The sequence below is a fragment of the Canis lupus genome, chromosome 23 (genome assembly GCF_003254725.2).
Source record: "Canis lupus dingo isolate Sandy chromosome 23, ASM325472v2, whole genome shotgun sequence".
Taxonomy (NCBI): domain Eukaryota; kingdom Metazoa; phylum Chordata; class Mammalia; order Carnivora; family Canidae; genus Canis; species Canis lupus.
The window spans coordinates 33915606-33931154 of NC_064265.1; the positions used below are offsets into that span (position 1 = coordinate 33915606).

At 39.9% G+C, this 15549-nt stretch overlaps 1 long non-coding RNA gene across 2 annotated transcripts in view; it reads left to right on the forward strand.

Moving 5' to 3' along the window:
- Positions 1 to 3999: 3999 nt before the first annotated feature.
- The window catches only part of LOC112661171 (uncharacterized), a 52653-nt gene continuing 41103 nt past the window's right edge, over positions 4000 to 15549 (forward strand). The window contains exons 1-2 of one of the 2 annotated variants that reach the window (XR_003137480.3): positions 4000 to 4060; positions 4614 to 4694. This is a non-coding gene — a long non-coding RNA (uncharacterized LOC112661171). The remainder of the gene's footprint in view (positions 4061 to 4613; positions 4695 to 15549) is intronic. The other variant, XR_003137479.3, reaches the window with a different exon arrangement.

Here is a 15549-nt window from a genome sequence, read left to right on the forward strand (position 1 = left end):
TTATTTGCCTCATCCACAGAGGGAAAGCAAAACAAAAATACCCTGTCCCTCCCACAATTCTGTAGGTCCACCTGTGGCTCTGAAAGCAAAAAGACTGCAGTGGTGCTGGGTTGTGCACGTGAACATCCAGATCCACGCGTCAGGTGTCCTGAGAATCTGCAGCAGCAGGGTCAGCCCGCACCTGGCCCACCCAAACTTGCTCAATCCCCCACCCTCTCCCGGCCCCGCCTGGTTCTCAGGACCCAGGACAGCGCCTGGGCTTTCCTGGAGCAGGGCGGGTGCCACATCTCCAGCCCTCTCTCACCCAGGCTCTTCCGTCCATCTTCCCAGAAACATCCCGTTATAGAGAGACCTCGAGTAGTCTCTAGTCCTTTCCAAAGGCGAATATACTCTTGGCCCCTCAAAGTCACAGAGCCTTCAGCCTGGGCGCCCATGTGCCTGGCAGTTCTGAGCTGCGAGTCGGCCGCATTTTCCGGCTCACATCACGGTGGAGAGCAGACGGACCTGGGAATGGTTATCGGCCAAGAGCTGCAGGCGAACAGCTAATCCAGTCCTGGAAGGGGGCACTGGTAGTTAAGCCCTTTAATGGCCTCAGTCCTATGATAATTAGTCCTGGCCTGGAGCTAGCGAATAGCGAGCCCCTCTAACCTGAAACGGAGCCTCATCCACTGCTCAACGCTAATCCCTTGCACAATGAAAGCCGAACTAATTCACTGGGTAAACACCCTCTCCAGTTACTTACAAGCTGTCTTATTTCAGCCCCAAACCAAATAGAGAGGCGGCCAGTGGCTGGAGAGAAAATAAAATATTAAGAACTCATTTTGCCTGAAACTCCCCCTGGGATGCTTGCCTATCACAGTATTTTGTTATGGCAATCCGCACTGACTAATATAGATGGAAATAATTTCATTTTAGGAAAATTCTTCTATACTCATAAACCTGGTTTTTCATTTACTTATAAATCTGCTTCACAAACATTCAAGAGAGGTCTCCCGGATGCCAGGCGCTGTTCTAGGCATTAGGCATATAGAGTGGAAGAAAAGCCGGATATGCTTCCACTCTGAATTTTATGGACAGAACAGTGGGTGCTGGGTCTGCACAGAATTCAAAGGCTGTGATATGCACATTTATGGGCCAGGCAGCAGTTTTCCTGTGGACACAGAATTGCCTGAATTAACCGGCTAACTACATTTAGGAAACATACACCATTAACACAGCTCCATTTTAAATTCAATAGAAAGAGATTAAGAAAAACAGAGAAAAGTATTCTTGGGCATGAATTCTACTAATTACATTTTCTCAGCTCCTAGCACTTTGCCTTTAAGAAATAGAAACAGCAACATCCTATACTTTCAGTAGAGGGTGACATTATTATAGAAAAGAAGACTGTTTGTCCAGGAAGCCAAGACGAAAGTTCCACATCTAGTTTCTAGAATAGAACATAAGAATTGTTCTCCTTTGAAAAGTGAGAAGATTCAAGATATCTATGTTCCTATGCTTGAGGCAAGCAGAAAGTTCTTAAATACTGACTATGTTTACTCTGCTTTAATCTGAAAAATTCTTAGAAGAGTTGCATCAGAATCTCAGATTTTTATCTTTCATGAATTTAGCAAAAGGGAAAGAAGTAGTTTGGTAAACACCATCAGCACACAAGAGTCATTATCTTTCAAAAAGTAAACCATTTACACAAAAAGTATCAACTCTTTCCAAAGATGTTTTCCATGGTGACTTTTGCAGATTTGGGGGATGAAACTGCAATTGTTAAGCTCCTTCTGGATCTGCTCTTGATCTGATTTTGGGTTTCTTGAGAGTATGAACAAAATGCATCATCTCCTGGACACAGATATGGTCCCCAGTGGATGGATAGTCATGCATCAATCAAAGCTTACTAAGCTCCACTGGTCCCAGACCATTATCTACATCCTAGATGTGGACTGCCTAGAGGCAAATGAGAAAGACTCCTGCCCTCCAATGGGTTTACAAGCTAACACTTGAGACAGGCAGGCAGACAAACATGGGTGGGTATCATTGGCATAGCATTAATGAGGAATTGATATGTACTCATCACAGAGAATACAGAGAATCATGGAACAGCCATAGGTTTTTAGGCTGAATTTCATTTGGATTCTAGCTACTTTCTAGCTTTGTGATGCAAATTATTTAATCTCTCTGAACCTCAGCCCCCTCATCTGTCAGATGGAAGAGTACCCAAGGACACATGGTAGTTATAAGGATTAAATGATAAACTCTAACCAGTTGTCCATCACAGTCCCTAGAACTTTCTGGAAGTCCAATAAATGTTTACTCTTTCAAATAACTTCCAGTATTATTCGTATAAATTGCTTATTTTATCTGAACTATATACGATTATCTTCAAGTGTTCAGAAACTCAAGTTTATTCAGAAAATAGAAATTGAAGTGGGCTATGATGTGGGCAATTGAGGTAATTCTGGTAGTACTCCCAAGAACTTGATTTTATGCTCAATCTTTGCTTGATTTTTCATAAAGCTGTGCTTCAGGATGTAGGCCTACCATGAATCCAGCAAAGATGGAAGTTGCCTCTCTCCAAGGTAGGGAAGGGCTAAATCAGGTGCCAGGATGGATTCTAACACGACTGAATCACCATTCCACTTTAGGGTCCTCAACTAAGCTGTGGTAACATGAATTCTTGGGACTGGTCCTGGGATTACAATACTTTTCTTACAATACTTTTCTTACTTTTCTAATACTTTTCTTATAGCTATAGCTTGGCCCCTGACTGAGCTGATGCTATGAATGCAAACAGCCCTCTCTCAAGATTTCTACCCTCTTACCTACGATGAGTGGGTATTTTGAGGGCTCACATTCTTGGGCAGCAACCACTGAGACTCTCCTTGTTCACTGGAATCATGGGGTTCCATTTTCAAGGCCCACTGTATGAAACTGCACATTTCAACACCTGAACATCTTGAACATTTGTCAAAGAAGAGACAAAATATGTATCAAAATACAAGGAGCTGTCTTTCTGTTCATAGTTTTCTACCTTTATATCACAATGCTCAAGCTATGTAGGGATCACTTTCATCAGAAAGCAATTGAAGAGATAGTCAAGAATATTATAATAACATCCTTTGGTAACAGATGGGTGACTACTTATTCGTGGTGAGTACTGAGTAATGTATGGAATTGTTGAATCAATGTTATGCACCTGAAACTCACATGGGTGTTAATTATACTTTAATAAAAAATAAATAATTATAGATAAGGAGAAAAAAACAAAACAAAAACAGACTCATAGATACAGAGAGCAAACTTCTGGTTGCCCAGGGAGGAGTATGAGGGGATGAATGAAACAGGTGAAGGATATTAAAAAGTACAATATTCCAATTGGAAATAAATAGTCATAGGGAGGTAATATACAGCACAAGGAATGTAGTCAATAATATTGCAATATGTTTCTATGGTGAAAGACGGAAACAACGTATACTAGTGATCATTTTCTAATGTATATAACTATCAAATCACTATGTTGTACACCTGAAACTAACATATGTTAATTAGCCTTCAACAAAAAAATAAACAAAAGCTGGAAAAAATGAAGGCAACTTAAGGAGGTGCTAGAGGTTTTCCCAAATCACTGAAATTCTGTATCCTCAACTGTGAATTAGAATATATCATTCTGGGGTCCCTGGGTGGCTCAGTTGGTTAAGCATCTGCCTTTAGCTCAGGTCATGATTTTAAGGGTCCTGGGATCAAGCCCCACATTGGGCTCCCCATTCAGTGAGAAGTCTGCTTCTTTCTCTCCCTCTGCCTCTCTTTCGGCTTGTGCTATCTCTCTTTCTCTCAAATAAATAAATACAATCTTTAAAAACATATATATCATTCTTAAGTCACAGGGGAAGAATAATTGTGGGGCCCACATTGCTGAATCCTTATTGAATGTTTTCAGAGTAGAAAGAGAACATTGGGGTCACACCAGTTAGATCTTAGCAGTTACCACATAAATCTGAAAACTGTGGTCACCAATGGAAACAGAATGGTCACCTTTGGAATTTGTACACCTCATGATCTGAAAGCACAAGTGAGGAAGTGAGTTAAGATAATAGTCAATCAGGGAAAGACAATTATCATATAGTTTCACTCATATGTGGAATATAAGAAATAGTGAAAGGGACTATAAGGGGGGAAACTGAGTGGGGAAAAATTAGAGAGGAAGACAAACTATGAGAGACTCCTAACTCTGGGAAACAAAGGGTTGCAGAAGGGGAGGTGGGTGGGGGGAGGGGTAACTGGGTGATGGGCACTAAGGAGAGCACATGATGAAATGAGCACTGGGTGTTATACTATATGTTGGCAAATTTAATTTTTTTTTTTTTAAAGATGAGAGTTCTAAATCTTGACCACATTGGTGAGCTTTCTCATGTTTCCCCAGATTCCATAGGAGCCTAAAGAGACAGGCCAGAGTTAAGGGGAGGCCTGGAGTTTCCTGAACACACTCCCTCTGTACCTCCCCACAGTTTGGTCCCTAACTTCTGCTGATTCCCAACTTTGAACATGTAACTCATAACCTCCTGAAGTCTCAGCTTCCTCCACTGTGAGGGAGATAGAACTAATGTGACTGATCTGTGTTTTAGGGTTATGCTAAGGATCAAATAATACAATGGCCAGAAAGGAGTCATGTAAAGTACCACACATGTGCAAGGTATTATATTTAAGTAAGTGCTTAATAACTAATTTTACATGAAGATAACAATGTTATTTGATACTTAAGTTTTCTCAGCATTTTCCAGATTTCTGTGTTTGACAAGTTAATCCTCAATTCTATGTTATCTGCTTTGTCAGCCAATAGAGAATCTTGGTCTCCTCAGGAAATTTAGTGAACAATGAAACAGATATAACGGCACAATTTGGATATTTCAAGTTCAAAGACTTGTCTAAAGTATTAACTTCTTATAGAGAGCTTAAGTCAGGTATAATCATATAAGATCTCAGATGTGGTGGAGACTTTTTTTTCAGTTTATAATATAGGGATGATGGGCCTGAGGGAAAATAACTTCTATTATTATCGATAGAAATGCAAAGTTTTTATACACAATGCTGATTTTTTAGCATTTTTCATATACACGTTTATATATATCAGTTTTTGGCCATTTATCAGTTTTTGGTTCTTACCTAATATTCTTCTGAGAAGGTGCTCATCAGATCAGAACTGAACCCTTCTGAGGAGCTCAAAGCCAACAGCCCCTTTCCTGATGAGGATGGTCCAGAACACTACAAACTAAATACTGGAGGATCTGTTGGTAGAAAGGGCCCATAATTAACAGGACTTTACAGGCACTTGGTGGTGCCAGGATATGCACAGCTGGTTGGAAGTGGGTATAGCCAAAAATGGCTCATATGAGCAGCCATTGCCCTATCTCAGGGGATCATCAAACCCTTACCAGCAGAATCTGATTCTTTATCAGAAGTCAGTCACCAGGCTAGAATGAGCCAGGTCCTAGAGAGCTCTTAGACATATCATGATGAGCCAAACAGAAAGAGTCCCTTAGTAATATAAAAAGCATTTGAGGGATACCTGGGTGGCTCAGCGGTTAAGCGTCTGCCTTTGGTCCAGGGTGTGATCCTGGGGTCCCGGGATCGAGTCCCACATCGGGCTCCCTGCATGGAGCCTGCTTAAAAAAAAGAAAAAAAAAAAGCATTTGACTAGAGTGTGGCATGAAGGGAGTCTAAAGGCAGGTAGCAGTAACTACCCAAGGTAGGACAGACATCAGGAAATTCCAAGTGGTGCCATTGGGAAGGTGTGGTATTTAGAGTCTGGAGAAGCAGTAAGAAAGAGCACAGATATTCATGTTTTGATGTTGGATAGCCCCCACCCCAGGGACTGAATAGGACTGGATTAGGGCAGGGGTTAGGCGCTGGGGAAAAAAGGCTCAAAGACCAGGCACCAGGATGTCTGGGTGGGTCAGTGGTTAAGCATCTGCCATTGGCTCTGGGCGTGATCTCAGGGCCCGGGATCAAGTCCCACATCGGGCTCCTTGCAGGGAGCCTGCTTCTCTCTCTGCCTATGTCTCTGCCTCTTTCTGTGTGTGTCTCTCATGAATGAATGAATGAATGAACGAATGAATAGACCAGGCATCATGGAACAAGATTAGGGCCCTCAGGTACAAGGTGAGGATTCAGACACAGAAAACAAGGTTAGCGATATAATTCTGGAACCTGGATTTCAGGACAGAATGTAAACAGTAGCAAGTCCCACAAGACCATGAAATCTAGGAAACTACTGGAGCTAGATAGGTATAGAGCAAAGATAGACCTGAGACTTAGGTGGAAATAGCTGAAAGACAGCCAGGAGGATAATTTTCCTAAAGGTAGGCTTTCAAGATAACTTGTTTCTGGAAATAGGGTCACATAGCATGAGCCTGGGCTGGTATAGCAAGAGCAAGCCCTACAGTGGCCAGATGGTCTATGCCAGGATAACAATGTGGGGAAAAGGCTGGGCAAGTTCCATTAGACTTATCACAGAGAGGGCAAGGTAGGGTCCTAATGGCCTGACTTGGTGTCAAGAAGGACTGAGGTTTTTTTATCTGTCATGGAGCTCTAGCCTCACCCATGGGGGACCTGCCTCTGGGATCTTAGTCCTGGGGTAGCCAAAGATGTTCTAGATCTCCCAGAAGAGATGATCCTCATCTATCCAGGAGCCTTTACTTTCCAGATTACATGGGCCTAGGTTTGTCCCTCAGGTCTAGGATCTCTGTTTTATGGCCAGTGGTTCATTGTTACCTAATATCCATGCTTGCCTTCTAACTGAACAGCAGCATGATTTTGTTGGGACTGAGTCTGTGCCTGGCTTAAAAACCAAACCAAGCCAAAAAGATTTCCAAGTCCCTTAATGAATAGGTGTAGCCATATGATGTTCTGGTAAGTGCCATATATAAGCTGAAGTTAATGAGGGAAGACTCCCTTAGGACTGGAATTTCTAAGTAGTGTGCTTCTGGTAAGAGCCTCAAAAGGGGGACGGACTTGCTGGGCATATACCTTTCTATATGAGCCTCTTCACCCATTAACCTTTTTCTTCCCTTTTCTCCTTTTCCCTTTATTACTTCTCCTTCTTCCTTCTTCTTGCTTCCTCCCTGTTACTCTGATGTGTTTGCCAGACAGAGGTACAGTGATAATTCTGCAATCACGAGACAATCCCGAAGGGTAGAAACCTCTATCCTTAGTGCTCTAAGGATTGCAGAGCACTAGCAACAACAGTCCTAGATGCCAACCTTCAAACTTCATATGACAGACTTGCTCCTTTTCCAAGTCACTGTAGTTGGGCATCATCGGTATTTTGCAGCTGATCCTGATCCTGATCAGTGCATATCTCTTCCAGCTGCACCACTCACAGTAGGGGTGGGAGGCTAGATGGAGGGAGGAAGGCTCTCACTTTAGGAAATCCATTGCCTTTAGCTGCTAAAGGTGGGTAATAGGATTTTCAGTAACAACTTTCTTGACTCAGTTATCCTCTCTCCAGCTGAGGGACTGGGAGTAGGTGGACCTTTGGGAGAAAACAGTGTCTAGAGGGCCACACAACTAGTATAGAATAAGCAGAAGTAGACACTGCCCTGGCAGCTCCACCCAGAACTCAACACCACCCTGCCACCCTCCTCTTGCCCTGCCCAGGGAAGTCTGCTGATCCAGAGCCCCCAACCTGAGTTCTTCAGTGAGCCTGATCAACTTTCAAGGGATTTTGACAAAGCCTTTTTCTACATAACTCCAAAGTTTCTATTGTTTAGTCAGTCTTGGTATTATTTATATATTGGAGGGAAACATACTGGCTGATTGCTTTAAATTAAGAACTTGTCCAGAGAGTGAGCCTTTGAGAGCCTGATATTCTTGATCATGTCCCTAGATCTGGGTCTTCTTGACTTTTGGAAAATTAGTCTCTGGCCCTGACAGTTCTCCAACAAGAAGAGTCCTGCTTTTGTAGGATTGAGGGATGGCAGGATAGAGTAGAGATGCTAAAAGTTAAAAGCCTGTCTCAAACTTTCCACAAGATCTAGGTGAGGTGACTGCAGATACTTGAAGAACACATTTCTTTTCCACTTTACTCCTAAATTAACATAATTAATCTTGTATAACATATATTTACTATAATGTTTTTCCGTTCAGGCTATGATGCATCCCCTTTAAAAAGCACAGCAAACCCCTTCAAGAGAGCTCCCACTCTCTTCCTCCCCTTCCCCCCGCCCCCAATCTCCCAAGCCCTGCATCTGCCAAAGGCCCATTAAAGAAATCATTTCCCACCCTGCCCCCACCAGCACTGCACACCTGGTAATAAATAATATGATCATTGCCTAACAGGCACTCGGAAGAGCCCTGTGATAAATAAAGCGACTTCTCATCTCTCCACAGGCTCTGCAGCAAGGGCTGGCAGAGGAAAGCTCACTATTAAAGAACGCGCATAGCCACAGGCAAATTCTCTCACGCATCTCCTTGTGGAGACCTTTTCTTAAAAGCTGAGATTGCTCTGATGGTTCAAGGTGCTATTGAGCTCTAACTCCAGTCACAGCATCTGAGGCGATGCTTGTGTCTGATAAGGTTGCTCGAGAATAATGTGAAGGAGAGAGGCCTGGTAATGGGCTACTGTAAGGATGGGGCAAGGCATCTTTGCCCAGACCCTGAAGACAGAAGTACTGCTCTTGTGGGAAGGCCTCCCCCTGCCCACCCCCAAATTCTTTTCCATTTTTATTGCATTAAAAAAAACCCTCTCTAAACATGCATTTCAGAAATCATTTTTTCCCCTAGCTCCAAGCTAGTCATATTCCTCACCAACTGATTTTATATCATGAGAGGTTTTGAGGAAATTCTGCTTTTCTCATTCAAGTTTTTTTTTTTCTATTTTGTATTGAGAAAACCAAAGAAGGAACAATTCCATTTTGTGCCTTCCTTTTCTCCAGCTGTGTGGTTGTTGCATAGAATTTTCTACCTTATCTTATTCTTTGGCTTTCAAAATCTTTTACAAAAACAAAACAAAAAAATCTACAGCCATTCTTTCATGTATTTTCTTTTTCTCTTTTCATTTTCCTGTCTGTGGTCTGTTGTCTTTGGGGCCTCTCTCTCAATTAGGATTCAATGAAAGTGAATTTCCAGCTTTAACTAAATGTAGAAGTTCAGGCCCTTTCAGCAATCACAATTTAAAAGACAAAAAATATGAATTCAGTCCAAAGACGGGTTATCTTAAAGCAACCTGGAGACAACAGGGAGCAGGGATATGGGAGGGATTTTATTAGTTTGCTTTACTCAGCATGGCCAGAAGCTGAGATTTCCTGCCTGCTTAAGGCAGAACCAGAACAGGTGCAATGGAATGGTCTGGGGGTTGTTACAACACACTTGTAATTCTTCTATCCTTTTCTCTCTCACTTTTGGACTCCAGGAGAATGTAGCATAGGTAAGACCTAAGATTCTGTATATCAGTACCTAATTGCTTCCAAGTGTGCATGTGTACAGGTGTGTGATGGGGGTGAGATGGGGAGCAACATCAGTAGACCCAGGCTGTTTTTCACTCATGCCCTTCTCTTACCCACTGTTTCATGGAATTTCTATGGATGAATTGGTTAACAAGAATACTTGCTCAGACTCAGAAGACATGGAAGAACTGGTTGCTTACCCCAATATAAGCTTGGGCAAAAATTAGCACAGACAGGTCAACAATGGATTAACAACTCAATAGTGTTATAGTCAACTTCTGGGCCATGTGCTACATATACCACATGCTGGTGGAACCTACCGTGGTGAGGGCTTGGGTAATCAGGGCCATCATTAAAGCCAAAGTGTGATTTATGTGGGCCTTACAGGATTAAAAGATCTCTTTTTGACCATTGACTTCCAGAGAGAAGCCATTTAACTGTAATATTCCATTATGGGCTATCTCCATGACTAGGTAATGCCTAGAGCCTGCTACATAGGAAGGTGAACATACATGTTTCTATGATTCCAGCATCCAGGTCCCATTTGAATCTCCATGAATACTTGTTCAGGACAGAAAGCATTGGATCTAGCATTACTTCAGTACTGTTGGTTTCCAACCCACTCCCCATTACAGGAGTATCAGATTTGCTCTATATATCTAAGGCTCCAAAATGGGTGATAAGGAAGCACAGGAAATTCGATGGGACCTAGAAGCCAATTCCAGTTCTCCTTGTCTGTAAATCAACAACATCAACCTAGGGTGACTCCTTTCCTATTCCCAAACTTCTACTTCCTCATCTATTCTGAAGATTTGATGAGATGGATCCCAGGGCCTTTTGCCACAGCTCTCAGGATGCTGATGGACACATCCAGGAGGCCATCCATGCTTACTTGTCTTACAACAGTTTATGGTGTTGACTGTTGGCAATTGCAAACACTCCCTCCTGAGTTATACAAAGATCCAGCAGGATTTTCAAACCCTCTTTTCTGGTGTGGCCAGTAGGTAATAGTCAAGCAGGCATCTAGAATTAGAGATTTCTACTCACAGAAAAGAACAACAGAATTCTAAGGGAGAGTTTTTGGCATTATCACAGTGAGTGCTGTTCTGTCATGTATAGCCTCACTTGAAGGGAAAAAAAAACATGGGGATAGAGTCTGAAAATAGGATCCATATATTTTAAATTCAGGAGTCTAGGGCAGCATGTAAGAAATCCCAGGTGAATTAGGAAAAGAAAAATCTATAGCTTTAACTCATTCCAGAAAAATTAGCCCCTCAAGTGGTAGACCTGGGTAGACCCCAGGTAGACCTGCATGGACCCCATAATTTGTGGGGCCTTGTGCAAAATGAAGATGTGGAGTCACTTGTTAAAAAATGAAGAGTATCAATTGGCAACAACAGAGCATTAAATCAAGCATGTGACCTTCACAAATATGGTCAGAATGCTGATTACTGGTTTTGGAGAAGGAGGAAAGTTCAAAAGTCATTTTGCTTACTTTATGCAATGAGCTTAGCACAGTATCCAACTGACTGAGTTCCACACATACAGGGTGAGTGTAAGACTGAAATTTTCCAGGTGATTCTAATTTAAAGCATTCTCTAGTATTATTGCACACTGCCTATATTTTACTCTCTTTTTTGTTGTTTGTTGCTCAAAAAGCACAGGCATCAAACATATAAAATATGTTCACTAATTTTTGGTCCCTTTATTTCAATACAAAAGATATATATTAGATTACTATTCTGTATTATACAGGATATATTTCCATTTATTTGTATTTTCTTTAATTTCTTTTATCTATGTCTTACAGTTTTCACTGTATAGGTCTTTTATCTCCTTGGTTAAATTTATTTCTGGGTATTTTTTTTTCAATGAAATTTTAAGTGGGATCATTTCCTTGATTTTTCTTTCTGATAGTTCATTATTAACATATAGAAGCACAGCAGCTTTTTGTATAGAAGTCTTAGATCCTGTAGTCTTTTTGGTTTTCTTTATATAGTGTCATGTCATTTACAAATAGTGACAGTGTTACTTCCTCCTTTCCAATTTGTATACCTTTCATTTGTTTTTCCTGCCTAATTGTTATGGCCAGGAGTTCAATGCTATATAGAATAAAAGTAATGAGAATAGGCATCCTTGCCTTGTTCCTGATTTTAGAGGAAAAGCTTTCGGCATTTCACTGTTGCATATGATCTATACCATGGGGTTGTCACATATGGCCTTTACTATGCTGACTTATGTTCCCTCTATCCCCACTTTGTTGATAGTTTTTATCATAAATGGATGTTGAATTTTGTCAAATGCTTTTCTGTGCTTATTGATACGATCATATGATTTTTATAGCTCATTCTGTTACTGTGGCATATCACATTGATTGATTCACAGGTATTAAACTTATCTTGCATCCCTGGAATAAATCCCATTGTTCATGGTATGTGATCCTTTTAATGTATTGTTAAATTTGGTATGCTAATAGTTTGTTAAATTTTTGCATCTGTGTTCATCAGAGATATTTGCCTGTAATTTTCTTCTTAAAAAGCTTCTGTACAGTGGAAGAAACTATCAACAAAACGAAAAGGCAACCTACTGAATGGTAGAAGGCATTTTCATGTCATATATCCTATAATGGGTTAACATATAAAATATATAAAGAATTCACACAGCTTAATCTATAAAGAACTCATACAATTCAATAAAACAAAATAATCCAATTAAAAATAGGCAGTGGATCTGAATAGACATTTTTTCCAAAGAAGACATAGATGGCCATCAGGCACATGAAAAGATGCTCAACATCACTAATCGTCAGAGAAATACAATCAAAACCACAATGAGATAGCACCTCCCACTACTCCAAATGGCTAGTATCAAAAAGACAAGAAATAACAAGTGTTGGTGAGGATGTGGACAAAATGGAACCCTTGTACACGTTGATGGAAATGTAAATTGGAGTAGCCACTATAGAAAACAGTATGAAGGTTCCACAAAAAATAAACTTCTGTATGATCCAGGACTCTACTACTAGGTATTCATCCAAAGAAAACAAAAACACTGATTTGAAAAAATATATGCACCCCTATGTTCATTGCAGCATTATCTACAATAGCCAAGATATGAAAACAACCTAACTGTTCATCAACAGACAAATGGATAAAGATGTAGTACATATATATATGCAGTGGAATATCACTCAGCCATAAAAAGAGTATCTCGCCATTTGTGACAACATGGATGGACCTTGAGGGTATTATACTAAGTAAAATAAGTCAGAGAGAGAAAGACAAATACCATAGGATTTCATTTATATGTGGAATCTACCCCAAAACCCCAAATAAACAGTAAAACAAAACCCAGACTCATTGACACAGAGAACAAATTGGTGGTTGCCACAGACAGAGTTTGGGGAAGAGGGACAAAATGGCAAAATGGGTAAATGGGACTAAGAAGTACAAACTTCCAGTTGTGAAATATAGAAGTCATGGGGATATAATGTACAACATCGGAAATATAATCAATAAAATTGTATCAAATTTGTAAGGTAACAAATGGTAAGTAGACTTACTGTGGTGACCATTTCACAATGCATGCAAATGTCAAATCATTATAGTGTACACTTGAAACTAATATAATATTGTATGTTGATTACACCTCAATAAAAATTTTAAAAAGAGTTTAGTGTTAGGCAAATCTCTCATGTTTTTAAAAAAAAAGAAAGCAAGAAAAAATAATTCTCAGTTTTCTAGAGTTCTAAAACTTATTTTTTAAATTAAAAATTTTTAAGCTGAGGATTTACAAATCAGCTATTAACTTTTAAGAGTTTCATTATAGTTTAAAAAAACTCATAATTACTTGAGGTAGGGGAGAGGGGTGTCTACTTTATTCCTAATGGAAACTATACATATAGATGAAGTGTCTATATAAAAAATGGGAGCTGTGATTATATTAATACTGTCTAACTGATATTCAATAACTCACCCTTCTATTTCCTATTGTCCATATTTAAATACTTCAAAAAGAATTCTAATCAAGTGGAAATTAATAGGGGAGGAAAGACTGGGGCCGGCAGGAGAAGGTTCTAATCCCACTATCGCTTAATATTTCAAAGTCTCTTTTATTTTCTTAATAAAAGGGCGAGAGAAAGAGAGGGAGAGAGAGAAAAGGGAATTAATCCAGTGCTCTGAACTGTCCTCTCATCTTAATGCTTTAAATAAATTCTAAGAGAATATTACACATGAGAAGGCTATTTCTGGCCAATGGCCAGGCTTTAGTTTTGCTTCTCAACTTTTTTCCATCTTTCCTTTTTCTTTCCCTTTATTCTTCCTGTATTCTCTCCCCTCTTTTCTTCGTTCCCGAGATCTTCAAAACCCAGTGATTAGAGCTATATTTAGAGTCCAAGTTTTTTGGATATAATCTGGCTACACATCTCCCCCTGCCCTACTTTCTTCCCCACTCCTTCACCTGGGGACATTGCTCCCTTCAACATACAATATGCATTCCTGCCTCATGTTTCTACATTTGTTTTTCTCCTCATCTCCTCCACCTCTACTTTCTCTTTTTGGCTCCAGTCCTATTTATTCTTCAAGCCTTACCTTCTCTAGAGAGGTATCTATATGTAGCTTCTTAAAAAGTGTGATAATCATGAAAGATTATAATTAAATATTTATTGAACAATTCCAGCGTGCTAAGCAATTTACTTGCATTGTATCATTTAGTCCTTTTGGTTATCTCTAGAAGACTATCCCAACCTTATAGGTGAAGTCTGAGATTAGGAAAAAGCTAACTCAGTTGTCAAAGGTTGGGCACTCGAGTGGAAAAGCCAGAGGTAAGAGTTCTAACGTCTTTTTACTCTCTCATTCCTTAACTGCAAATGCACTTAAAGTCAAACTCACATAATTTAATAATTTAAAGTTCTTTAATTATTTCATGACATTTATTTTCTTAAGCAAAATGATAAGCTTTGTGAAGAGAAGAACCGTGTCTTATATTCATTTGTATCTCCCCAGGATCTCATCTGGAATAGGTGCACAGTAGATTCTTAGTGCCTGCTTAATGATAAAGGTCTGGGTTTTCCCTATGAATTTGATTGTTTTCACTGTATGCACTCAATCACCATGTAAACTCAATTTACATCTTTTAGAGATACACATTATCTTGTTCTTCCTTAAAATTGAACTAAATGAGTCAATGCTGATACATTTGCTATTTAATATGTACTATCAATCAATATATCAATTAATTCATTCATCCATTTAACAAACACTTATCAAGCACTTTTATGTGCCAGACACTGTTCTAAGAACTGGGAAATAGAGCAGCAAAGAAAATACACTAAAAAAAAAAAAAAAAAAAAAAAAAAACTGTGTCCCTATTGCGTTGCCCATACTCTAGTTGGGGGACACAGATAAATGAAGTAAATGCGTAAAACATATGTTAGATGGCAATGAGCTATACAGAAAAATAAAGCAAGAGTGGAGAAAGGAAGTTGGTAGACGAGGGGATGGTGCTATAATTTTAAATATAAGGATCAGGGAAAACTCACTGAGCATAGACTGGAAGGAGGTAAAGGGATGTATATATCTGGGTCAATAGTTCAGGCAGAAGGAAAAGCAAGTATAAAGGTGGGAATGTGCCTGAAATATTCAAGAACCAGCAAGAAGTTCAGTGTAGCAGCTCATTTATCTCTAATTATAGAAGGGAAATTAAATCTTCTGTGTGTGTGTATACACACACACACACACACACACACACACACACTGGTAAAAGTTTAATATAGATCTATATAGGCAGGCATATTCCCCAAAGTCTATATGTGTGTTTTGAGCAGAAATATAGGAAAGGAGTAAACATGTGTTATTACAAAAGACAATACTGGTAGCTAGTCAGTGTTTTAGCCCAGGTTCCCTAGAAAGCAGAATCTGAGGCCAATATTAAGAGCTAAATCTTTATCTTGGAGGTAAAATCCCAGGACAAAGAGAACACAAAGAGAAGTGAGGGAGGGAGAAGAAAAAAACAGGACAAGTTGATGCATGAGTTTTCTGGTCACTGCCTCATAAGGGGCCTGGAAGAGATAAGTAAGTAACCTTGCAAGGGCATCTCCAGGGCAGTAGCTGTGGCTGAC